The sequence below is a fragment of the Choristoneura fumiferana genome, chromosome 22 (assembly GCF_025370935.1).
Source record: "Choristoneura fumiferana chromosome 22, NRCan_CFum_1, whole genome shotgun sequence".
Lineage (NCBI taxonomy): Eukaryota > Metazoa > Arthropoda > Insecta > Lepidoptera > Tortricidae > Choristoneura > Choristoneura fumiferana.
Genome location: NC_133493.1, coordinates 8,407,327 through 8,434,702, shown reverse-complemented (window position 1 = coordinate 8,434,702; position 27,376 = coordinate 8,407,327). Strand labels below are relative to the sequence as shown.

At 37.7% G+C, this 27,376-nt stretch overlaps 1 protein-coding gene across 3 annotated transcripts in view; it reads right to left on the bottom strand.

Moving 5' to 3' along the window:
• LOC141440463 (uncharacterized) overlaps positions 1-27,376 on the bottom strand; it is a 149,724-nt gene that overhangs the window by 105,711 nt on the left and 16,637 nt on the right. Inside the window, exon 1 of one of the 3 annotated variants that reach the window (XM_074104976.1) lies at positions 6,747-6,878. The exons of the other annotated variants lie outside the window; for them this stretch is intronic. The gene's annotated coding sequence lies outside the window, so the exon portion shown is untranslated. Of the gene's footprint in view, positions 1-6,746; positions 6,879-27,376 lie in introns of those variants that run through there. 3 annotated transcript variants of the gene reach the window in all.

Here is a 27,376-nt window from a genome sequence, read left to right as displayed (position 1 = left end):
AGGGGAATTCCCACACTATTTCCCCAAGAAGGCTGTCATGGATGAAGGGTCCCCTATACTGATCCTCATTCGTCAACCGCGATCACTTTGTCAAGAGATTTAAAACTTCAATAGAAGAGAGACTTGATTTATTAGAAAACCTAAAGGATTTTCATTCATTTAATTAAAATAGACATCACTACCGCCCCGCAAAGACTAAACTTCGTGGTAACAGCGGAGCTACATTGAAATAAGGAAATCGAAATTCGTGTTGTTTCATCCCTCTTACACTTATACTATTTAATACGAGAGTGAGAGGGACGGTACGATACAAACTTCGATTTTCGAATTTCGGAGTAGGCCCTTGGAGGGGCTTTTTTTTATTCCACTGGGTCGAAAACGAGCAAGTGGGTCTCCTCATGGTAAGAGATCACCACCGCCCATAAACAAACGAAACGAAATTTGAAGATGACTGACCGAAAGTAGCACTGTCATGCTAAATAAAAGCCTTTATTTTCCATTGACATTACCAGTATGAATTAACTTACCACCGTACCGTACCGTATGTAGTTACTTATAAATATTATTAGTCCTATATCATGGACAACCTCAACTATATTTGTTTTTATTTAAAAAAATCACATAATATAAAACAAAATAAAGGTAGCTAAAACTACATACAAACTAAAATTATAAATAAAAAAAGTTGCCCAAAATCACTGCCAGGTGGTAAGGTGCCCAGAAGGCTGGCAGCATTACCACGCTGTATGGCAATGCTCAATCTTTGTGCTAAGAAAAAGCCAGCCCTCTGGTCACCGAAGCCGTAATCAATTTGGATTCATAGATATTAAAAGCACTCATACCCCAAGGACCCATGGTTTCTACCCCAAACGGCTCAAAAATGTAGGCACTGATGATGCTAAATTATAGTTGTTCAATTAAGAGTCTGCGAAAAAAGCCGTGGTGGCCTAGTGGTTTGACCTATCGCCTCTCAAGCAGAGGGTCGTGGGTTCAAACCCCGGCTCGCATCTCTGAGTTTTTCGAAATTCATTTCGGAATCACATTTGAAATTTACCACGAGCTTTGCGGTGAAGGAAAACATCGTGAGGAAACCTGCACAAACCTGCGAAGCAATTCAGTGGTGCGTGTGAAGTTCCCAATCCGCACTGGGCCCGCGTGGGAGCTATGGCCCAAGCCCTCTTGTTCTTAAAGGAGGCCTGTGCCCAACAGTGGGACGTATATAGGCTGGGATGGGAATTAAGAGTCTGAGCATACTTTGCCGAAATAACGCGACCAAATCAGTTCGTATCGTTCCGCCCCTCTCACTCACGTATATAATATTAGCGTTAACGGGACGGCAAAATACAAAGTTCCAATTTTGAACTTCGTTGTATACGGCCAGACACTCAGCTCTTGTCAAAATGTGCGGGGGGCGTGCGAGCGGACGCGGCGATTAGGTACTATACCCATTTCGATCTGGTATGTGCTTCGAGTGTAACGGTATGAGTATTCGCGTGTCGTTTTCCGCTTTATGCAGTTAAAAATTGATAAATATAAATAAATATTGTTTTTATCTGTAAAAATAATTAGCGCGGCGTATTAGTAATGTGTTAAAAACCCCGATATTTTTATTTTTCTATCAACTGTCGGCGAAAAGGCTATAGTTATGACACAATTAAAAAAAATAACAGATACTCACATTTTCTTTAAAATAATCCTTATATGAGATATATTCACACACAACCGAAATGAAAAAAAAACGAAACTGTTCGAGCTACCTGAAAATACACGCTTTAGCGAACCATAAATCACCGCTTCAATGACTAAAGATTTGCCGAACGAACTCTTTGACTATTTATACTTTAACAATAACTAACGAACATGCAAATTTTAATTAGTCTGTGAAATTACTTTGTCACGGACACCTTGCTGGTGCTACGTTTACATAGCGTTAGTGTTACATACAAAACTATTCACAATTACTGGGCACAAGCCTCCTCTTAGAATGAATGCTTGGGTCGTAGTTCCCGTGCGTGCGTGGATTGGGAACTTGACATACATGTTTTCCCTTCACAGACAGACAGACAGACAACAGTATGTGAACACCATGTTTTTATAACAGACTACGATCGCCACATCGTAAAAAATACAATTAACGATTAACGTCAACTTCCGTTTACTTTTCTTAAACACAACGCTGTAGCAATTAACAAAAAACTTTTTAATAACGGATTAACAATTAACGAAGTTAATTAATTAATTAACGGTTTCCAGCAATGTCATCTACTTACGTAAACAGTACTAAAGCAAATCATCTATGTAAACGCAACCTCAGGCTTTTCGCATCCATACAATATGCATTCACAACTGAGTGGCGGCAAACATGTGAATAATATCGTCACCCTCAGATAACAGTGTTGTAACAAATTTAGGAAAATACTTTAAAATCTCAGAAATTTTCTGTCATAGTTTTTGGTAACTATGGACCAGTTACGGTAATATTGTTGTTTAATATCCATATTCATACCATACTAATACATAATAATATGTATGCGAAAGCGGGTGTCTGTTTGTTTGTTACCTCTAGGTACACGCTTAAACCGCTGAACCAATTTAGTCCAGGAGACAGGTATTGTGTCTATGTGGCCCTAGCAGAATGCCGAACAGATATAAACGCGTTTTTGTTTCTATTTTGAACATGAAATGCTAAAACTTAAAAAGCAATAAGTTTGTGAAAGAAAAACTGTTTTAAATTAAGTTTCTTGTTGTAAGAACAACATGACATCAACAACATGAGTCTACCAAATTAAAAGTCAATCCGGCCACTGAATGTGTATAAAATACTAAAAGCTTGTAAAAAAATGTTAATTTTAAAATTATCATATAATTATTTTATAATGAGGTGATTTGTGTCGACGCAGCTGTCTGACGGTCGCGGTTAAGCAAAGTAATTCTTTAAATAGTTCACTTGTATGACGTAGCAGAAGTAACGCCTGAACCAATAAATTACTTGTCTTAATGACCATGGATTTGTCTTTAAATAACTGCACTTTGCACTTTTCTCTGCGCTTATGCCCAGTGGGCCGCAGACGGTAATTTCTTGCAAAAAAAGCAAGAAGTATCGTACACTCGGCTGCGTCTAACGGGCGTGCTCAAAGGTGCGAATAAATTGCACAGTGGTTGAGTCGAGGGTGGAGGACAAAAAATTTTTTTTAAGTTTAACTGTATTTCATAGAGTATTTTTAGAATTAGAATTTTTGTGTGCACTAAGCCAGCTGTCTAGATTAATTGACTGAAAAAAATAATAGTTCATTATCATTGTCTCGGCTTATAAACGTGCTGTAGCAGGGTACAGGCTTCTTTTCAGATTGAGAGGGCTTTGGCCATAGTTTCCACGCGGCGTTTCCACTCCATTTACACATAGGTATATTTGCCTTTTTTGGGGTTGGGTACTTTTTACAAATAAATAAACATTCAATTCCTTTGCAGATGTGTACAGGTTTCTCCACGATGTTTACGATGTTAAAGTTTGTGGTAAGTGTCTAATATAAATTCTCATATAAATTACGAAAAACCTAGATACCAATCCAGGTACGACTAGATAGGTACTTATAGCCTTACCACCATTTTTTTTTAACTTTACTCCCAAGTTTAGTAGTTTAGTTATTTTCATTAATTAGTTCACTTTTAAACAATTTATCCATCTAAAAGCAACAAATGAAATATATATAGATAGACATACTAGCACGCTGATATTTTTCACAGAATATTACAAACTAGCCTGTTGCCCGCGACTCCATCTACGTAGAATTCCTTATTGCTATCCCGCGGGAACTATGCAATTTTCCGGGATTAAACTATCCTTTGTCCTTTCTCGGGATTCAAACTATCTGCATACCGAATTTCATCTAAATCGGTTTAGCAGTTTAAAAGTGAAGAGGTAACAAACTTTCGCATTTATAATATTAGTAGGATAGGATATGGTTCAAAATCACCAAACAAACATAACCTCGCTTTATCTTAAGCCATACCTAGATCCTTATCATCCAAAAGCTCGCGAGCTTCCGCATTCGCGTATAAAACCGATAAGTACGTCACACAAGTATTAATGGGTACCTTCACACAATAGTCAAGGCGACGACAGTTCCTCGATGGAATCCGTGTGTGACGAATTCACAATAACTGACTATCAGGATGTTCTTTAATGTGGGTATCAACCTTGATTGGTCCGCCGAATGTATTGTAGTATCGTAAGATGGATGGATGAATAAAGACGAAAATGAAAGACGTCCACTGCTGAGCTAAGAGGAGGGGGGAGGCCGCAATGAACGACAACTTGCCACTTGCATCCACCGGTTGCCCGGAAATCTCACGATGTCGTCAGTCCACCTAGTGGGAGGCCTGTTAACGCTTCGTCTTCTGGTTCGTGATCGCCACTCGAAGACATTTCTTCCCCAACGGCTATCTGTTCTTCGAGCGATGAGGTCTCCCCATTGCCACTTCAACTTGTTTATTTGTCGTGATAGCGTAGTGGTTTCAGATTTAGTCGTTAGGTACTTTTGCGGAGATATTTAAAATAAAATGGATAAAATAATCTTGATTTGCTCCTCCGTAAAGTATCTAGTGGGGGGCAAGCTGTGCAAAGCTGCGCCTGCGCTGAATATTTGCAATCGTGGAGTATATTTTCCCGCCCTCCCTCCGAATGGAAAATAAAAATCAGCAACGCAAGTGACGCAAACTCAATTAAACTCACAAACAAAACCGCCTGAGACATCTGCATTTAAATAAAATTTACCACGAGCTTTTCGAATAGCACCGTGAAGAAGGCTGCAAAAACCTATGAAGCAATTTAATGTTGTGTGTATAAATAATAACTTTTTTTCTCTAAGTAGGGCACAAAAGGTTTTTTTACATGTCACTTTTTTATACTACCAGCGCTTTTGGAAAGTAAGAACGATGGTCCAAGCCCTCTCAGCCCAGCAGTGAGACATTATAGGCTGGGATGATAAAATAATTTAATTATCCGATATACACACACTATCGAGGTAGTATAAAAAGTGGCATGTTAAAGAGGCCTTAACGGCCTACTTACAAAAACATTTTTAGGGGAAACACCGTGATAAAACTGATGTGTATTAATGATGATAGTACCTACTTAATAGAGGAAAAAAACATTTTGTTGATGAAAGGAAATCAATTAGATGTTCATATGATTTTCCATATCATGACTCATGGATTAGATCAATAGCATAGGTATAGGATAGGTTTTTTTTTACTACACAAGATTATGTTCAACGATTGTTATGTTGATTGTGTTATATGTGTTACTTTGTTGTATTCAACGGCATCTAAACCCACCTAACCGTGTATATTTTTGCTCGCTGCATTACTGCAAAATGTTGTATCGTTTCTTCTGTATAATAAATAAATAAAAAAATATCTAAAGTTGTTCTGTTGTTTAAGGTTTTGTGTTGGCCGTATTTTTTTTTTTACTAGTAAGCAAATCGAGTTTAGGCCTTGAATCCGAATTGGTAATTTATCTGAAATAAGTATAGTCTAAGATTAGAGAGGATTTGCACTAATCTGTTCAATTAATGATATTGCTGGATAGATGGTTATTGATACATTTTACAGGTATGTGCTTAGTCTGAATTAACAGAGACGGCATTACATATATCGGGCACATGAAATTCAAAAGAGCCTTTTGCAGCCTACTTACACACACACAAACATCACGCCTGTATTTCCAAATGGGGTAGGCAGAGCACACGAAACGTTACCGCTTCGGAGCCACTTTTAGCAATTTTAGGTTTAAAGTTTGACAAAAACGGTACAATAGTGACAGGTTGCTAGCCTGTCGCCTACGGTATACCATAACCTTATATCCTTTGTCGCCTCTTACGACATCCACGGAAGAGATGGAGAGGTGTAATTCTAACCCGACACCACACGGGGTAGCCTACTTACAGGATAATAAAATTTCTTTGTTTTTTTGATACTTACTAGTTTCTCCTATTTGTTTAATAAACAAAACTATATCTAAATAATTACTATTTCATTGCAAACACGATGATCTAAAAGTATTGCCTGCACAAAAACTTTTTTATACATTAAACTGATAGATGTAGGTCGTTGTTAATCATATTTTCTACTAGTTTACTTCTCCGGGTATTTTTTGACATTGTTTTTGTCCAACAGATAGTAAATTGTACCCTTTATGGCTTTTGTAATGTTTTAAACTAATTTTTAAGAAGTTACTTTTCGCTCAGCTAAATGTTATATGTGTTTTTTTCATACTCTTCAAAGCAGCAATGCACAGCACACTGACTTTTTATTACTATTGTAGTTCAGTTTTATCCAGGACATTCTTTTTTGAAAATTTGTAATCTCGTTATTTTTTGTTACATATTTATAAGTTTATGTAAATTCTATGAAAATTGGCTGAATTGCGGGCTGAATGTAAAAGTGTATAGAAACTTGTTTTCTTCAATAGCTAAATTTCTGCTGACTGTACCAAATAAGCACGTAGTATTGCCACACTAACCATTTACCCGCGGCAAATATTTGTGGCTTAGAGCAGTGCAGTCCACATAAAATCATGACGCGGTCAAGGCACATGCGCGAGTTAGGCAACAACCGGATCGCACTTGACATAACTTGCAACTAAAATCTGCATAAAAATTACATCATACAAAAATCAATTTAAAATTCTAATACCCAAAGAGAGAGTTGACATTCAACTTTTTAAAAATTAAAAAATTACTCACATTGACAAATGGCTGTTAAATCCACAAATAAAAACACATCACTAAAAACACTGGCCGGTTTTTTTTATTTTTTTATTTAGCGCGTTTGGTTTTTGAACCGATGCCCGCGAACGGCTCACGTGGTTGGCGGACGGTAAATGGCCATAAAGTTGGTATCACCTGCCAGTATCATCTTGGTATATGCGAAGCGTGCATATTAGAGTAAACGCGCGCTCACGACTACAATTGCCAATAAAAATAATTTAAACAGGTTTCCTTGGTATTCAGGTTGGTATACTTGAGGAGGATTTATTAGGATAACCCTACTTCTAAAATTATAGCAAATATCGATAGTAAGTATTTTTAATTTTTTACTTACCGTCGTTAAGTACTGAGACTTTACTAGAAATGTGCTACTTGTAAAAGATAGGTAGGTACGCGATTTTATGAAGGCATAAAATAAATGATGTCAATGTCCTTCAACAGATATGCCTTGCATACTTGAAAGGAATAGAGAAGCCTGCATCGCATTTTAAGAACCTAATATTTTCACGTCAGTTTCCACCTACTTGATAACGATCTTTACTAATATCTCTCCTAAACACACGACGCACTTTACCTATTAACAGTCGTTATGCAACGTTTTTTTTTTTTTTTTTATACGACTGGATGGCAAACGAACAAGTGGGTCTCCTGATGGTAAGAGATCACCACCGCCCATAAACATCTGCAACACCAGGGGTATTGCAGACGCGTTGCCAACCTAGAGGCCTAAGATGGGATACCTCACGTGCCAGTAATTTCACCGGCTGTCTTACTCTCCACGCCGAAACACAACAATGCAAGCACTGCTGCTTCACGGCAGGATTAGCGAGCAAGATGGTGGTAGCAATCCGGGCGGACCTTGCACAAGGTCCTACCACCTGCAACGTGCGTTTAGACTCATTTGACGCGAAGCAATTATTCGTTGTTCGTCCGTGTGCGTCCGGCCTAAACAATGCATACGGCCTTGCAATGCCGTGAGAGGTTCTTTTTCGGCCAGTGTTAAAAGTCAACTATTTTTTTTTACTGTCAAACAATTTTTTAAGGCTTAGGTGTATTCAAAGATGTATTAGATTATTCTGATTTATGTAATTATTACCAGTTATAAAATTAAATAGAATACCATGCAAAAACTCTTTATGGAACACCACATAGCAATTATTAAAGTAAACGAGTAGAAAGAAAAACGGAAAGGGGGCTCACATAATACTTCAGAACAATCTTTGGAAAAGCAACTTTTTACGACAAACGGAGGTAAGGAATTGATTTCATTTCAACAAGTGGTGCAATTAACATAAACACAGGACAACAAGACAGGAGGGGTAATTTTAATGACCTTAAAATAATGTAATTTCAAGAAAATTTCAGACAATCAGAGCCCAGTGGTTAGAGAACCTTGCTATGAAGCTTGAGGTCCCGGGATCGATCTCCAGTGTGGACAGATATTATGAAAAACACGATTGATTGTTCCCGAGTCTTGGGTTTTTAATATGTTAAGATTGGTTTTTTGGAATCTTTTTGTATATTTTATTTCAATTCCAAATTTTTTTGTTACTTTTACGGTCATCCCGTAAAACCTATATCGAAAATACAAACTGAAATATAGATGTTTAATATGTGTTTATGCATGTTCTTATGTAGGTATGTTTATACTCGTACCCATAACGCAAGCTTTGCTTACTTTAGGACTAGATCAAATGGTGTCATGTGTACCTTGGTATTTATTTATTATTTTAATTCAAAGAAGACATTATTTATTTAAATACTAGCTGACCCGGCAGACGTTGTCCTACCCGAAAAAACTCTGCATTAAAATTATTATAACATACCAACAACAGCGCCATCTAGCGGGTACAATTTAATTGAATACGTTCTTTAATTTGAGGAGAGAGTTTACCGTATCGACGTTGAACATTAAACGTTTGACAGTTACGAAACCCATGGACATTTTGTACGGGAAAATGATTTTTCTTTTATTTTTTCGTTAATTTTTCAATGTTTTTAATACTTGTTATCCTATTCCTGACGAAGACAAATCCAAAAACACAAAAATCATAAAAATTGGTCTAGCCGTTCTTGAGTTATAAATGGTGTAACTAACACGACTTTGTTTTATATATATATAGATTTTCATTCAGAGACGACATTATTTATTTAATATTAGAAATAATAAATAACATAATATACATTCGTAATGTTGAATGTTTATTTGGGCAAAAAACGGTACAATATAAAAAAACCTTAAGCAAATAAGACTTAAAAGAAACATAGACCAGCAAATATGCCACTATTGAGTGAGCTAACTTTGGGGGCGGCAGACGTGAGCTTGCCTTCGGAATCCAAAAGCTTAATGGTTATTTTATTTGTAATTTTGTTTGAAGTTAAGGATTTGGGAGTATACCTGGATAGCGAATGTCAACTAACTTTACATGTTGACAAAATTGCGTCTAAAGCTTACAGAATGCTTGGCTATGCCTTCAGGCAGAGTAAAGATTTTAAGGATCCACGGACTCTAATCTTATTATATAATGCTTTCGTTAGATCGCATCTGGAATACGCGTCTGTGGTTTGGAGTCCTCAGTATTTTGTGCACATCAACACTATTGAGCGAATACAAAATAAATTTAAGAACTGGTTGAAATTTAAGTATAAGTCTTTTAACTGTGATGTTCTTGTGAGTCTGCAGTTGCGAAGGGAAAGGAAGGATCAAACGATCAAACCACTCAATTGAATCGCAATATATTTTAAGTTTAATCACCTTTAGATGTCCTACCTTCCGAACTCGATCTAACCACTTGTTTGCCATTCCTTTCTGTCGCACAAAATATTTTGAAAATACATTTCTCATTAGAGCTTGTCTAACCTACAATCTGAGCAATTTTGTTTCTACAATTAATGAAATTAACGGTATAGAGTAGTAATCATAATTTTATATGTATATATATATTTTTTTTTCTTAATTTTCTAATGACTGTTTGTAGTCGTTATGCAGTGGCATTGAATTGTTTAAGAAGTGTGATTCCTACTTATCTCTATATCAATATGAGTTGTGTAATACCGTTGCTTATATTCTCAATATCTTTATATTTACATCTTTAACTTTAATTTTATATCTAGTTAATCTCTCCTCTCTTAAATAATCTGTTAAACCTATTAGTGGAAACTGTTTTTGGCCTTTTTGATAATAATGTGTATTATTGTATTTTGTAATATTTATGCTGTTTGTTTCCCAATAAAAGAAAAACAAAATAAAAAAATATTTTATGTTGAAAAAATGACTTTCTACCAAGTTTCTTGCGGCGCATTCTTCTTGGCAATGATGGTCTTTCCGAAAGCGCTGGTAGTTTAAAAAATGACGTGTAAAAGTGCCCATTGCGGCCTATTTACTGAATAAATGATTTGAATTTGAATTTGAATTCAATTATACAGTAGAGTAACACGTACAAAAAATATATATGCAATTAAACAATAATTTAGTTGAACAAAACGAAACTAATGTTTTAACAGGGCAAATTTAAACCTGTTAAGAGAAAGGTTGAATATATCTAATTCCGAAAATAAATTATTGCAGGTAATATACGTTAATGTTAACAGTCTCGTAATGTCTCGTTAAATAATATTGTGCAAGTCTTCTCGCTCGTAAAAGATCGCGAAATATCTCGAAATTTCGGTAAAAAAATTGCTGCATCACTATATTGTGAAATTATACAATTAACATGAACCTCAATACGTAATAATTGTTTACGGATCAATATCTGACAAATTGTGTACTTTCATTTAAACCACAAAAAACTAGCGACTTGCTCCATCTTTGCTCGCATACTATACAATACAGGGCCAAGACTAGTCCACATGGAGGATCTTAATATTGTAGACAGACAATTTTACTGAAAGACTTATTTAAGATAGTGGCATAGTCTTGGGACACCCTGTATACTAGATTCCAAAAAAAAAACCGTAAGTTAGATTTTCAAAAAATATCTGACGCGTATTTTTTTTGTCAATTACTTAAACAAAAAATGGTTAAAGTTCCGTGTGACGTCACATCTGCGTACACCTTTTACTAATGAGTGATGTCACGGACTCAGAGACCCTCACTCACGAAGTTTGACGGCCTTCATCTTTGTCATGTTTGATTGAGAAAAGAAAAAACACATGTCCAATAATGCGTGATAAATTGATAATCATGATGATAAATTTAACCTTTTTTAACAACATTAGTAGAGTCTTGGTAGAGTATTATCTTGCACATATCATGGAAATGTATACTACATGGGCGACATAAAATGACTTTTTATGCTCTAGTGCGTAAAATAAAATCTTCATCTAAGACCAACTTAAGTCCAAGGTAATCAGGTGTCAACAGCCACGAACAAAAAAGTTTCTACATATCTTTTAAATAATTTTTAATTTATATAAAACTAAAAATCAATCGAAACAATCATAATAAATCAATAAAATGAAAAAAAAAACTACAATTATTATAATGCATAAAAATAAAAAAAAGGTAGGTACACAGAAAGTGAATTATTGTTTCCACTGTTGCTATTTCATTGCCTCGCAATCTAAGGGAAAAGCAGTGTAAAACTCGAGCGTTAAACCCATTTTCCCCTTCGAAATGTCTATCCACCCTCGCCGTACCGGCTCGGGTGGCTATATTAACGTCTATCTTGGGTAAAATGGCTTGTTTTATGCTATTGTTGTACAATCTATTATTTAGCTGTTGTGGAACAATCTCACTATAAATACAATATAAGTCATTATATCGCGATGATACCAAAGATAGAGTTAAAACAATGTAGGTTTGTAGCTCATTTTGTATTCAAAATTCACATTTAACCGTTAGTTAACACTAATCAATGGATGGTGAAGCAGCCCCTTAATATTTCAGTATGTATTTATCTATATAGGTATGTTTATCCGTTGTCTAGTATCCATAGTACAAGCTTTGCTTAGTTTGGGACTACGTCAAGTGGTGTCAAGTGTCCCATGACATTTATTTATTATTTTATTACAGAAATTAATCCAAACCACCGACATAACTATCTAACCAAGCGAATTAGCTCGTTGAAATGGGAATAGGCAGGTCATATAGCACGGAGAACAGATGGCCGTTGGGACCGATAAGTTTTCGAGTGGAGACCGTGGATCGCGTGGCGTAGGACGTCCACCAACGAGACGTACGGACGACCTGGTTAAAGCCACGGGTACATAGTAGATGCAGACCGCTTCCAACCGAAGCAACTTGAGGTCTATTATAGGGAAGGCTTTGTCCTACATTGGCCATCTTACGGCTGATTATGATGATGACAATAAATCAAAACAAAATTACGTAAAATCATTTCAATTATATATTTATCCCGTCTTCCGTGAAAGAAGGTAACGCCGGCGCCAAAATTTGCGAAATATCACGCCATCGGCCATTTTGATTTACATTCCAACTTGAATTTTAATTACTGTTGCGGAATAGAGAAAGAAATACAGCAGGACACACACAAACATCACGCCTGTATTCCCAAATGGGGTAGGCAGAGCACACGAAACGTTACCGCTTCGGAGCCACTTTTAGCAATTTAGGCCCACTTGCAGTAAACACGTAAATCTCGAGTTAGCGTTAAGCTCAGTTTAGTAGTGTCAAATTGTATGGAACTGTCAAGATTAAGCCTTTATTAATTAGTAAATCTAGATTTATTTTTTCCTGCAAGACAGCCTTAAGGTTTAAAGTTTGACAAAAAAAAGGTACGATTGTGACAGGTTGCTAGCCTATCGCCTACGGTATACCTTCATCTATATCCTTAGTCACCTCTTACGACATCCACGGAAGAAATGGACAGCAGCACATTGTGTAGCAACTGGAAAACGAGGCTTTCGGGGATCGTACTTAAACTTAATGAAACAAATCCAGATAACTCACGTCTTAAATCGAGTTTAGCTCGACATGACTCGCTCTCAATTCAAATCTCGTGCGTACCTTCTTTTTGTGTGTGTGTGTGTGTGTGTGTGTGTGTGTATGTGTGTTTGTTGCTCCTTCACGCTAAAACGGCTGGATGCCACAGGATCGGGGATAAAATCTCGAAATCTCAACCGGTGAGTCAAGTCATGAAAGGCGCGGTTGTTTTATATACAATGTTAATAAAATCCGTGACATAATAATTGGATTTTGCGTGCGAAACTGCGAGTAAAATCTAGTGCTGTGTGTATAGAATTATCGGTTTACTTAATTTATTGTTCCTGTTGCATTCGCCAAATGTATGTTTGGGAAACCCCCTAATCAATCTTGTTCTAAAATTTCCTATCCTCAATGCAAAATAAGAACAGTACAAAAAGCAAATACCTACAGATAATTAATTATCAGAAATATAAGAAAAAAATAGTAGAATGGTTTTATTGAAAATAAAGACAATAGTGTAAATAATATATTAAGGCTAAAAATTAGTTCGGTAGGTCTTAGATACATACCAGTGATTACGCCACTCTCCTCATCAATCTAGGGCATTGATCACACAAAAAATAAAATCATGTGACGCGTGTAATTTCTAAAAACAGTCGATGGCTCATATAATTATAAATGCTATTTACATAATTCACTCAGGTTACCACAGCCTTCCTAATTTGTGGTCTTCATGCGAGAATTTTCAGCCCCAACGGGCATTTGTTCTCCGTGCTATATGGTATGCCCGTTGCCACTTGAACGAGCTAATTCGCTTGGCTATGTAGGTGACCCTCGTTCTTCTACGTATCTTCTCATTTTTAATAGTCGTCGAGCATAGCACCCCTCTTAGCTTGATGAGCAACTCTGAGCTTATTTATAACCTAACCATAAAAAAACATTTTCAATACAAGCTTTTTATGCTGACTGCACTTTTTATTGACTGTACTTGCATTGTCACCCAAACTACATTTGCATACCAAATTTCAAGTCGACGCTATTAACCGTTGAAGAGTTCCGTCCTGCGGAGACGATCCTGGCTGAACTACCAGGATGTCACTACTAAATTATTGTATTGTCAAGCGATTTACATAAGTATTCCAAATTTCAAGTCAATCTGACTACTGGAAGTTGGTCAAATTTAACTTGCAAGATTTGATTACAAACAGACAGACAGACACAGATAACGGGACAGATGAAAGTAAATAAAAGCTTGTAATAAAGCCTTATTATGGAAGCAACACGTCTCGGATCCATAATATGTCATCACTTGCAACAGACACCAGATGACTGGTCTTATGGCAAAAACCACAACAACAATGATACTGGATGTGTTAAATTGTATTGTCAATTTGTCATCAGAACTAAAGAGTACCAAATATCAGATCAATCTGTCAATAGGAAGAGGGTAAAATTTCAATTATTAAATTAGTCCCAAAAACAACACAACAAATAGAGCTATTTAATTTATAAAATAAAATTATGACTTCTTTGCGGTCATTTATCATAAATAACGAGGAAACAGATTCTGCACATGCTTCTGGAAAGGGGAAATGCCCACAAAAACATTTATTTACTTAACAAGCTTGTGTACTTAGTTTCCGTAAACCAGTCCGGCAATCAAATCGGAATGTCGGGATTTTCCTCGATTCTTAAGGGAATCCCCAAAACTTATAGTACAATCACCAGCACCATATATCTGACACAACAAGCGTGCATAAATATCTGATACTTACGACTCTATTTCTAGGGCTGGAAGGATGTGTCAGATATTTTTGCACACTCCGCTGTGGCAGATATTAATACTGGTGACTGTAGATCGCGATCTTCATTAATGTTGAAAAACACCTATGCAAAATTTTATAAGTAAGTACTTATTTATTTTATACTTTCCTTATTATTTTATTTTTCATGTGTTGTTGGCATGTGTGTGTCACTCATTAGTTTTAGGTAAAGAACGAGTAGTCACTGAAAATCAGCGCCACTGCTTGCCGTAGCATTATGCTGAGTGGGATGCAATTTAGCGTGTTGTATGTTTCATTTTTTTTCTTGTTGTATGATTGTGATTTTATGACGTTCATCATCATCATATCCGCTGTAGGACGTCTACTGTTGGACTAGCCCTCCCTCATAGACCTCTAGTTGCCCAGTTGCTTAGTGTTCTCTCTTTCATTTCTTTCAAAATGTCTAGACCGGGTAAAATTTTGGGATTTTACATTCATCCCATGGAAATATCTTCGAACATACTAACAATCCGAAATCGTCCTGCCGTTTTTAACCCCCGACGCATAAAGAGGGGTGTTATGAGTTTGACCGCTATGTGTGTCTGTCTGTCACACCGTGGCTCTTAAACGGGTGGACCGATTTGAATGCGATTTTTTATTTGATTTGAAAGCAGGTTTTCTAGCAATGGTTCTTAGACATGTTTTATCAAATTCGGTTTAGCTGTTTTAATGATATTGAACTTTGAAGAGACAAAATCGGGATTTTCCAACATTTTGTTGGTTAGGTTAAAATGTGAAATAATGACAAACTTACGTACGCCAGACATATAAATATGTACCTGCCCACAAAATTTCGCATTTTCATAATATTTACGTGCTACTTGTCAAGTGTACCTACCCATATCAATGACGAATTTATAAGACCCTCAGTTAGAATGGTCTGGTATTAATAAAGACGATGGTCAAACAAATTATCAAACTCTAAACTAGGCAAGGTCTGATGCAACTTGTTTTATTTTACTTATAGAAAATTATGAACATTTCATATTTGTCTACCTAAGACACTATAGTTACCAAAACATATTTATCTCTAGTTAGGCTTCACTCGGTTAAGGTTAGGTTATTTACGAATTACTTTGTATCGAACTGTAATTTCCTCTGTGCGGAAGATTATTGAATTTTTAGTGAATGAAAAGTGGCCTATGTGTTATTCCAGAGGTTCAGCTATCGCCATACTAAATTTGGTTCAAATCAGTCCAGCCGTATTAGCGAGCAGGGGTATGGCATTTATAATATAAGTAAGACAACTTACTATTAGGATGTAGGTATTATTGAAACAAAAAAGAAAGAAAGAAGGAAATACATTTATTCACAATACAAAAAAAGGCAACACTACAAAAAACACAACAATAAGTAAGTAATAGTAGTAAAATAACGATAGTATTGGGCTATGCTATGTGGCTCATTTAGGTAGTTATTTCAGCAATCACAAACGTCACACAGACATCAAAGTTGTCAAACGAACCTCACGATACTCTAGCGCCAAAACTGAGAGGCTACTACGAAATTCGAAAATCGAAGTTCGTATATCCTCCCACTGACGCTAATTTTGTCTAATACGAGAAAGAGAAGGATGGCACCATACGAACTTCGACTTTCAAATTTCGTAGTAGCCCTTCTGTCACAAACATCCTCAATGCAAAATATCTCTCGCGCAACCGACCTACTGTTATTTGTTTAGCTACAGCCCCAGTCCTGTTTGAAAGCATTAAAATAATTGTTGAAATTTAATACGATCCGGCCCCGATCCTTACCGACTCCATAAAGCATGACTTAACTGGGTTATTTGTCGTTTTGATACTTAACACAACCGATAAACTTTACCTTTTTTGTGCATTTGTCTTAACAAAACGTTTATTCATTACATGTTCGCTGAAGGCTATAAAACTTGAGACTTCTTAAAACTTTTTGGACCGCGTGTGTCATAAATGGCTGCATTTCCACAACAGCATTGGGCGAAAGTCACAAACAATACCGTTTACCACGCTCCCAGATGTAAGACAACAACAACGCGTTGTTCTTCTGATGTTGTTGTTGTTGTTGCTCTGAAGATGAGTACGAAACGCATCTGTTAAGTGTGGTGGGGTGCATCAGTGGGGTGGTAGTGATTGTTTGGTTTGTGTGATTTGTGTGTTTTTATAGTGTGGAGGCGGAGAAACTGCATGAACACGTATTTTTTGCATAAACACAGCTATCATAAGATCGCGGGTGAGCAAAATAATTTATTGAATAAGGCGTTACTTTGCGGAGGTACATATCAATGAACTAAAAGAATTTCCTTGCTCACCCGCGACCTTACGATAGCTAAGCTTATGCAAAATATGCGTGTTCATGCAGTTCCTCCACCTCCACACTGTAAGAACACACACAAATCACACAAACCCATCTATCACCACCACCACACTACACTAACACACATATTGCATAGTGCATGAACACGCATATTTTGCATAAGCTTAGCTATCGTAAGGTCGCGGGTGAGCAAGGAAATTCTTTTAGTTCAGCAAAATAATTGTTTTAGTCCATAAAATACTCAGCTGATTATTTATTGTTGGCAACCCCAACACTAAAGTAAAACACTATCTCGAATTGTCGACTCTGTGGTTATGCTTACTTTTCCCTTCTCTTCTCTAAGCACCGCCCTATACTAGGAAGTTCAAAATTCAAACTTCGTATCTTGCCGTCCCGCTGACTCTAGTACGAACTTCGATTTTCGAATTTCGTAGTAGCCCCCCTATGCGAGCGCAGTACTCGTTTTTGCTAGTGAGAATCGATTTTTATTCATCTAAAATCCCAGCACGCCTAAAACGACCCCTATAATTAATTACAGTGCCTGCTTAACAACTATATCAAGTACATCCTTCAAGTAACTTATGAATATGGCTCCATAAAACGACCATAAAAAGTCCCTCGGTTTGTACGCGGATACGGTTACGACTAAAATGCAAGGCATGTCTTCGAACAAAAAGCAAGCAATGTACTATTGTCGTCACTAGTCACGGGGAACAGGTATTTCCTCAGTGACGCACGCATACGAGTATAAATTACTAGACAGTCACTCGGATCTCGATTAATTTAGGTACCTACTGTATTATACATTTTATAGATGCGTGTTTTTTTTTATATTTTTGCACAGTTGTCATTTTGAGGTTATTTCCACGCCTAAAAATCCTCCATTCACAAACACGGTGTTGGCTGTGTATGTTTCCAACGTAAATAAAAGAAAATACTTTATTCCCTAGAGAATAAAAAGGAGCTTCAGTCCCGATATGCAGAGACTAAAGTAACATTTTAAGAGCATGAGAAGTGAAAAATATTAGAAGTGTCAGAGGGACGGAACGACACGGACTTCGATTTTCGAATTTTGTAGTAGCCTCGCTGGGGACCCGCGACGCTCGTCGTGATAAAAAGTGCCGCACGATGTACTATACGCGGAACTTTAATTAGATATATTTTCATATTTTCATACAAATATGTTATAGGAATTAATAAATTAATTAATTCTGGGATGGATGGACATTTATAAAGCAAGCGCGCTGCACCTTAATCAACATCATCACTGGGCATCTGTCGTGACTGTCATCAATCGCAACGATATTTCCGCATTGAAAAAAAAACATATCAAGGCACTAGTTTTAAATTAAGAATTTTGTTAATTTGATTACTTTCTAGGCAACCGTGCTCTATCTTTATCAGATCATCAGACAAGTCTGTTTTGCATTAAAGAATGTTTAAACTGTTAGTCTGTAAGACTTGCTCTCCACGCTAATTTTGACAAATGACGCAAACAAGATGACGCCGTGGTGGCCTAAGTGGTTAAACCAATGGCCTCTCAATCAGAGGATCGTGGGTTCAAACCCCGGCTCGCACCTCTGAGTTTTTCGAAGTTCATGTGCAAAATTTATATTGAAATTTACCACGAGCTCTACGGTGAAGAAAACGCCGTGAGGAAACCTGCACAAACCTGCGAAGCCATTCAATGGTGTGTGTGAAATTCCCAATTTGAACTGGGCCGCGTGGGAACTAGGGCTCAAGCATTCTCATTCTGCTTGCCAGAAGTGGGACGTATATAAGCTGGGATGGTGATGGTGACGCAAACAAAGTTAATACTTACAAGTAAGTTAATACTTAAGTTAATAAACGTAGTAGTATCACTTAAATAACTTAAACAAATAAACAACCAAATAAAAAAAGTCAACAAAATATAAATTAATTCTTATCATGCCGTATCTATGCGTATAATTCATCAAATTAATGTCGACAAATATTAGTCAGTATTTTATCTTAATTTACTCAACAAATATAATAGCCAAATGGCAAAAAACGGAACCCTTATGGATACGTCATGTCTGTCTGTCTGTCTGTCCGTCCGTATGTCAAAGCCACTTTTTAACTATAAGAACTATACTGTTGAAACTTGGTAACTGCATTAAGATTTTAACACACAAATAGAAAAAAAACAATAAATATTGAGGGTTCCCCATATTTACAACTGAAAGTCAAAAAATTTTTTTTCATCAAACCCATACGTGTCAACAAAAGTAAGTAAGAGCGTCACTGATTACGTGGCTAAATAAGAAACAAACAAGCTGAGATATGTGATGCATAGGGGAAATTCGTGTCTGTGCCGTTGACCAACAGTGGTGTAGCGGTATAGCACGCGGTACGGAATACCGAGGACCTGGGTTCGATTCCCAGTGTTGGTCTTATTTTTCTGGTTTTTCTGTGCATCTATATTTCAGTTTGTATTTTCAATTTAGGTTTTACGGGATGACCGTAAAAGTAAAAATTTGGAATTGAAATAAAAAATACAAAAAGATTCCAAAAAACCAATCTTAAGTAAGTAAGAGTCAACAAAAGATAAATTAATTCTTATCTTGCCGTATCTATGCGTTTAATTCATCAAATTAATGTCGACAAATATATTATGCTGCATACACGTGACTGAAAAACAAAAGCTTTTATAGTTTTACGTTTTACTGTTATTTAACACCCGTTAAATTAACTTCGTTTAAAACGTAATCAGTTCCGGTCATTAACATTAATGCACATAACGAACGGTTAAACTAATTAATTGCGCGTTTTGTTTTTACACGGCTGCGGGAAACGAGCATGCGAACATGACTGTAAGTAATTTACGCAGAATATAAAAGCTTATAATAAATCCATATTAATAGTGATACTTGTTTTTACAAGCTTTTCTTTAGCTTGCCCTTTTATTTATTTATTTTTTACTTGGGTCAAATCTTGAAAGCTAAATCAAATCTTGAAACTCTAGTTACTAACAGCAAGTATTAATGAAATAAGAATTTATTATACCATGGCCTCTCCTGCTCCTCGGGTGCCGGCCGCCTGTCCCGCCACGCCGCTCTCAACGACATACTCGGAAGGGCGCTCGTTAGTGCCAACGTTCCCGCTGCTCTGGAGCCCCAGATTGTACGGAGCGATGGCAAGCGCCCTGACGGAATGTCGTTGATACCCTGGATGACTGGCCGTGCGCTGGTGTGGGACGCTACCTGTACAGATACCCTGGCGGCGTCCTACCTACCAGCAACTACCAAATGTCCGGGGGCGGCGGCAGAGGTCAAGGTCACAAAATATAGCTGTCTCGGCGCACAATATCATTTCTTTGTTTTCGGCGTCGAGACTGGGTCCTTGGGGTAAGGGTGCGCTGGAGCTACAAAGGGAGCTCAGCAATAGGTTAAGGGAGGCAACAGGCAACCCTCGCGCCGGCAGCTTTCTCGCGCAAAGAATCTCAATCGCAGTTCAACGCGGGAATGCTGCCTGCGTGATGGGCACCATGCCAAGAGGCCCACCTCTCTTTTTTTAGTGGTAGTTATTTTAATTAGTAGTTTTAGTCCTATGGATATTTTGTACTTTCTTTCTAATCTCTATTGTGGGTGGCCTATGTCCGTCCAGCAGTGGACGTCTTTCGGCTGACAAGATGGTGATGATGGTCATGGTTATATTTCACATGTCATCATCCAGACGATGGTGATAATTGTTTATTTCTGTCAATCAATCATCCCAGGCTATGTTGAGAGGGCTTGGGCCGTATTTCCTACGCTGGCCCAAAGCGGATTGTTTACTTATCTCATTCTTAATATTATTATGGTCCTTATTTGCGTCTTCAGGAACCACACTGTTTTTTTTATTTATTTTTAATCGGATTGGACAAAGACATATCCTAGTTATTTTAATTCTAGGCCATCTTGCAGGAAAAAATAAATCTAGATTTAGTAGTTAATCCAGGCTCAATACAATTTACACTACTAAACTGAGCTTAACGCTAACTCGAGATTCATATGTTTACTGCAAGTGGGCCTTATTGTATAACTACGCTGTTGTATATAAATTTCAATGTTATAGCGTAAAACAGTATCAGCCTGATGGACAGACAGACAGAGGTATTTTCGCATTTATAATATTAGTAAGAATTAGCATGGAAGTGAATATGTGTGTTATATATAAATTGTAAGAGTGAAGCTAGTAACAGTCCGAACGTAAACACAAAACTACGCTTACTTACAGCTTCGTAAAAGAATAGCACTTTACTATAACAATGCATTTTAGTCATGGACATCACCCATTAGGCCCGGCCATGTCTAAATGCATTGTCTTAAAAAACTAATTAGCTACTTAAGATTGGTTTTTGGAATCTTTTTGTATTTTTTATTTCAATTCCAAATTTTTTGTTACTTTTACGGTCATCCCGTAAAACCCATATCCGATCCCATCGAAATATCCATATCTATTGTCCAGTGGTGGTGTAGTGGTATAGCACGTGGCACGGAATGCCGAGGACCTGGGTTCGATTCCCAGCGCTGCTCTTATTTTTCTGGTTTTTCTTTGCATCTGTATTGAAATATAATATATTTTCAAAGTTAGCTACTGTCAGATCACGCGTGTCATGTGACAACTTTGTTCATCACGTGATAAAATATCTATGTCTAGATAAAAGAACTAATATGATGTATTTTTCTTATAGGTAGGGTAAACCATACAGTAATTGGCCACGTTACAGTAATTGCCCACTTGATTTTTTTATATGAAACAACAATAATACAAATAATTTAATGATAAAAGCGACAAGATTATTATAATTAGCACGATATTTGTTATGATTTATCACCACTTTTCTTTGTAAATTTTTGATTTTATTCAAGTGGGCAATTACTGTACCGTGGCCAATTACTGTATGGTTTACCCTACCTATTTTTAGTTGTAATCAGCCATAAGACGTCTACTGTTAAACAAAGGCCTCTCCCTCCCACAATGAACGACAACTCGCCACTTGCATCCACCCACAGGTTGAGCGCAATTCACCAGCAATCAATAGGAACATTCAATTATCACTTATTGATTTTTTGCCAGCCACAAGTTCAAACCTTTTCATTTTTAATAATAAAATGAAACCCCCCAATAGTCTAGTTGGACGAGACCTCGGATGCGTAAAGTCACAGAAAGTACGGGTTCGAATCCCGCCCAGCCATCCAAAATTGATAGCGCTTAGACTATTTGTCTTGCCATATACTACTAAGCCGTGGTGGCCTATAAGCCGTGGTGGCCTAGTGGTTTGACCCATCGCCTCTCAAGCAGAGGGTCGTGGGTTCAAACCCCGGCTCGCACCTCTGAGTTTTTCGAAATTCATGTGCGGAGTTACATTTGAAATTTACCACGAGCTTTGCGGTGAAGGAAAACATCGTGAGGAAACCTGCACAAACCTGCGAAGCTATTCAATGGTGTGTGTGAAGTTCCCAATCCGCACTGGGCCCGCGTGGGAACTATGGCCCAAGCCCTCTCATTCTGAGGGAGGCCTGTGCCCTGCAGTGGACGTATATAGGCTGGGATGATGATGATGATACCTACAAAAACTGCAAGGAAATAAATTTCAATTTAATATCTGCATAATACAGACTATTTCTTGTTATATCTCACACTACTCACAACAAAGTCAATTGGTTCAGGGGTAAATAACCTTTCATGTAGATTAAGATTGGTCCGCGACGACGGCAAGAGGCCCGACGGCATGAAGCTCATGCCATGGAAAATGGGACGGCCGTTGGTTTGGGACGCCACTTGCGTCGACACATTCGCGCCGTCCCACCTTCCATCTACAGCTAACAGGGCCGGTGCCGCTGCAGACTCTGCGGAATGCCTCAAACGGCGCAAATATGTAGGCATCAGTAGTGCCTACATTTTTGAGCCGTTTGGGGTGGAAACCATGGGTCCTTGGGGTTTGAGTGCTTTTAATATTTATAAATCATTGTCGTCCAAGTTAATTACGGCTTCGGGTGACCAGAGGGCTGGCTTTTTCTTAGCACAAAGATTAAGCATTGCCATACAGCGTGGTAATGCTGCCAGCCTTCTGGGCACCTTACCACCTGGCAGTGATTTTGGGCAACTTTTTTATCTATAAGTTTAGTTTGTATGTAGTTTTAGTTACCTTTATTACCTTTATTTTGTTTTGTACTGCGCTATGTTTTATTAATAAAATTTGTCCGATTAAGAAGATTATAAGTGACAATTCATATTATAATTTATATAATTATTTAAAGAGGTGGGCTTGTAACTTATAAGCGGGCCGAAAATTAAGCGTAATTAAGCGTGTCCAATCGAGAACCTCCACCTTTTTTAAAGTCGGTAAAGAAGGCGTCAATTGCAGTCTCTGATTCAATTAAGTCCTCATGTGACTAAGTAAAAAGGACAAAGCATTCAGAGCACGTTTTGTTTTTTGGGTATGACGTATCTTTTTTAAAAGGAAACAGGAGTACCTACAGGGGGCGATTTTTTTCATTCTTATATCTAAAAATGTGATAACAAATCCATTCGTAGCCATTTATAGCTGTCGTATCATTCTATATTCAGTGAGTAGCTAAGTACATTTTATTGACGGCTTTTAAAAACTTCCTACTATTTCTGCGCAGTTCTTGGCTTTTCATAGGCATTATAGTTAATTGGCAGCAAACGGCACAAACTTTTTAACGCTGGCCACTGCTGTAAGTAAAACTGAAATAAATTAGCGCGACCGAGTTAAAATTGCAATACAGCAAAAATGGTTGATATATTATTATATTGTTTGGGTAACGGTTTTTTTTTTCAAAATTTAAATTGGAATTGTTTTCGGATTTTTTTTCTTACCATATTTCTTGCCCAATTTCATAATTCTATGACAGTGAGAAGTACCCTGTAAGTTTAGATTTCCACGGTTATAGAACATTTAATACTTTTTAGTTACACAACATTTTTGTTCATCGTGAAGCGCGTGGTAAAATTGTAGTGCATTTGTAATTTGGCGCAAAAATTCTGAAAAACTCAAAGATATCAAGCCGGGTTCGAATGGAGGCGCCATATACTTAATTACAAATGTAATGAATAATGTCTTTCTATCGTATTTTATTTATTTATTTTGTTGAATAAGTTCGTATTTATCTTGCTCTCTTAATTAGCTTTAGTAAACTTCAGTAAGCTATGAGAAAGCAAAAAACCTTTCCAACAAAATACGATGGCAAAACATTCTTTACTACATCTGTACCAAGCTACCACGGTGTAGGCCAATAAAAATGACAAAAGTATACCTTAATTTTTTTTCCGAAACCAAAGGTTGCCCACCACTGCCCCACATCCTAGATATCCTAGGCAATTCGAGCTGAATACTGTTCAAAGCGTAGGCGCGCACGTAATATACCCTTTGTCGACCAATCACAGACCAATTGACAATTGCAGCCCGCCTACATACCTTAACATACTTGAACTTGCCGCTCTGATATAAATAGACCTAAGATATCGCTTTGCGTCTTTAGTATCGGAACAACCATGCCGAATTATATGAATTAAATTCGGGTTTTGTTTCGCGTACCTTGATTTTAGAGCGGCTCGATATTTCGGCACAATATCCTATACCTATATACGTCCCACTGCTGGGCACAGGCCTCCTCTCAGAACAAGCGAGGACCAACGGATTGGGAACTTCACACGCACCATTGAATTGCTTCGCAGGTTTGTGCAGGTTTCCTCACGATGTTTTCCTTCACCGCAAAGCTCGTGGTAAATTTCAAATGTAATTCCGCACATGAATTTCGAAAAACTCAGCGGTGCGAGCCGGGTTTGAACCCACGACCCTCTGCTTGAGAGGCGATAGGACAAACCACTAGGCCAACACGGCTAAAATAAAATATTAAACTATGCCGAAGATATGTGACCGAAGTTTTGTAGCTGACTACGTAATTTATTGAATCAGGGGTTACTTTGCATATTTGTTTCACAGACAAGAACATGTCATGTAATGACAGCGGGATTTTGACATTCACTCATTCATTTCATTCATTCTCCTTTTTAACCGACTTCAAAAAAGGAGGAGGTTCTCAATTCGAGTGTATGTTCTTTTTTGTATGTTTGTTACGCGATAACTCCGCCAATTGGGGCCGAATTTCAAAATTATTTTATAGTTCTAATGGACATAGGTACTTTCGAGGTGGTCCCATTGACGCCAAGTCAGGATCTGACAATGGGATCTTAGAGAAATCCAGGGCAACCCTCGAATTTTTAATGCACACTTGTAGCGATTTTGGCATTTTTAACATCAAGTCAAGTATTTACATCCAGAAAGTATAACTTGGTGAACTGGACCCTGATAAAGAAGACCGTAGGTACCGGTAGGTACTCTCTTATTAAATGATATAACTATGCTGTGTTTGAGCTTAATGGAATCGTTGCGAGATGCACTTTGGCTACAAATTACCAAAAACTATGAAAAAAAATGGAACCGACTTCAAAAACCTTGAAAATATTTTTCTACTAGTTTGAAGTCGGTGCCTCAGCACGAGCCAGCAGGAGTGATTGAAGCCAAATTAGTATGTAGGTGAAGTTGACGACTATAGTTCCACACCCGCTGGCTCGTGCTGAGGCACCGACTTCAAACTAGTAGAAAATTGTTTTCAAGGTTTTTGAAGTCGGTTCCATTTTTTGTTAAAAAATTTATGCAATCAGTTATTCATGTAGTTGTGTGTGTAATCATTCACTTCAACTCTCGTGGCACTACCTATAGCTATCATAAGGTCACGGGTGAGCAAATTAATTGTTTATAGTTCGCTGATTTTACATTTCGATGTATTTGGCTGCAGAGATTGCTAAAATTAATTCGAATGAAGACGTAGAATACCTAACCAAATTATTCATAAATGACGAATAATATTATCGACTGACTATTCTTATTCGAATATTTAATCGTGGAATAATTTATGATATCCGTGTAGATAAAATATCATATATATTCGTATTCTTTGCTTTTATGGAAATACCAAAAAAAACCTTAAATATTCTTCGTGAATTTGTATGAATAAAATAACGGCCATTTTCAAATGACGCATCATTTATTCGCGGGCAAAAAAGTGAATAATTGTTTATTCGAATAATCATCATCATCATCATCATCAGCCGGAAGACGTCCACTGCTGGACAAAGCTGGCCTCCCCATTAGAACGCCACAATGAACGACAACTCGCCACTTGCATCCACCGGTTTCCCGCTACTCTCACGATGTCGTCAGTCCACCTGGTGGGAGGCCTGCCAACGCTTCGTCTTCCGGTTCGTGGTCGCCACTCGAGGACTTTTCTCCCCCAATGGTTATCTGTTCTTCGAGCGATGTGGCCTGCCCATTGCCACTTCAATTTGCATATTTTTCCAGCTATGTCAGTGACTTTAGGTATTCGAATAATGCCCATCCCTTTTTGGTTGATAAGTATGACACCATGAACCATAAGTGCGAAAACAACGCGATAAAAAATCAGCATGAGTAATCACGCCGAATTAACCTGCAATGCTGTTTCAATTACTGGCAACACATTAGCCGAAATCGCGTCACGTTTTAGCGTGATCAGCGGGCTACTACGAAATTTGAAAATCGAAGTTTGTGTCGTTTTGTCCCTCTCACTCTCGTAAGTAATATAAACGTCATCGGGAGGGCAAGATACGCACGTTATTCAAATTTTTTTCTTCGTAGCATAGAGTAGAGAGAGCTGCGGTGTTTTGGTTTACGCTCGAACCAAGTACAATTATACGCCGAAACGTGACGTGATTTCGGCAAATGTGTTGCCAGTAATTTTTATTGCAATAACATTAATCTTACTTACAAACTATGCATAACTTAACCAACTTAGAAAAGTTAAAAAACCCTCGACACTTTTAATATCCAAAACGGATGAAGCAATTTTATCAAACATAGCTAAGAACACCACATGGGAACTCGCTTTCACTTAAAAAAACGCATCGAAATCGGTCGAACCATTTGAGGGCTACGACAACGCCATAGACCAGCTATACTGAACCTGCGGCCCGTGGGCTGCATGGGCCCACCAAGCTTCTATGAGTGGCCCGCCTGGCATAAAAATTTTTATATAAGTAGGTAGGTAGGTACATTTTAAATTTTTACGACTTCAAATTCGAAAAACTAAACTACGTAGGTAAATTAAAATTTATCTGACAATGGATTCTGCAGCCTGCTGCATGCTGCATCATTACTACCAACTCATTTGTGACACAGAAAAAAGGTTGAGTACGGCTGCCATAGACAGATAGACACAGCTTCATATTTATACATTGTATTTTGCAGGTGGTACGACCTTGTGCAAGGTCCGCCCGGATTGCTACCACCATCTTGCTCGCTAATCCTGCCGTGAAGCAGCAGTGCTTGCACTGTTGTGTTTCGGCGTGGAGAGTAAGACAGCCGGTGAAATAACTGGCACTTGAGGTATCCCATCTTAGGCCTCTAAGTTGGCAACGCATCTGCAATACCCCTGGTGTTGCAGATGTTTATGGGCGGTGGTGATCTCTTACCATCAGGAGACCCACTTGCTCGTTTGCCGTCCAGTCAAATAAAAAAAAAATATAACACCCTT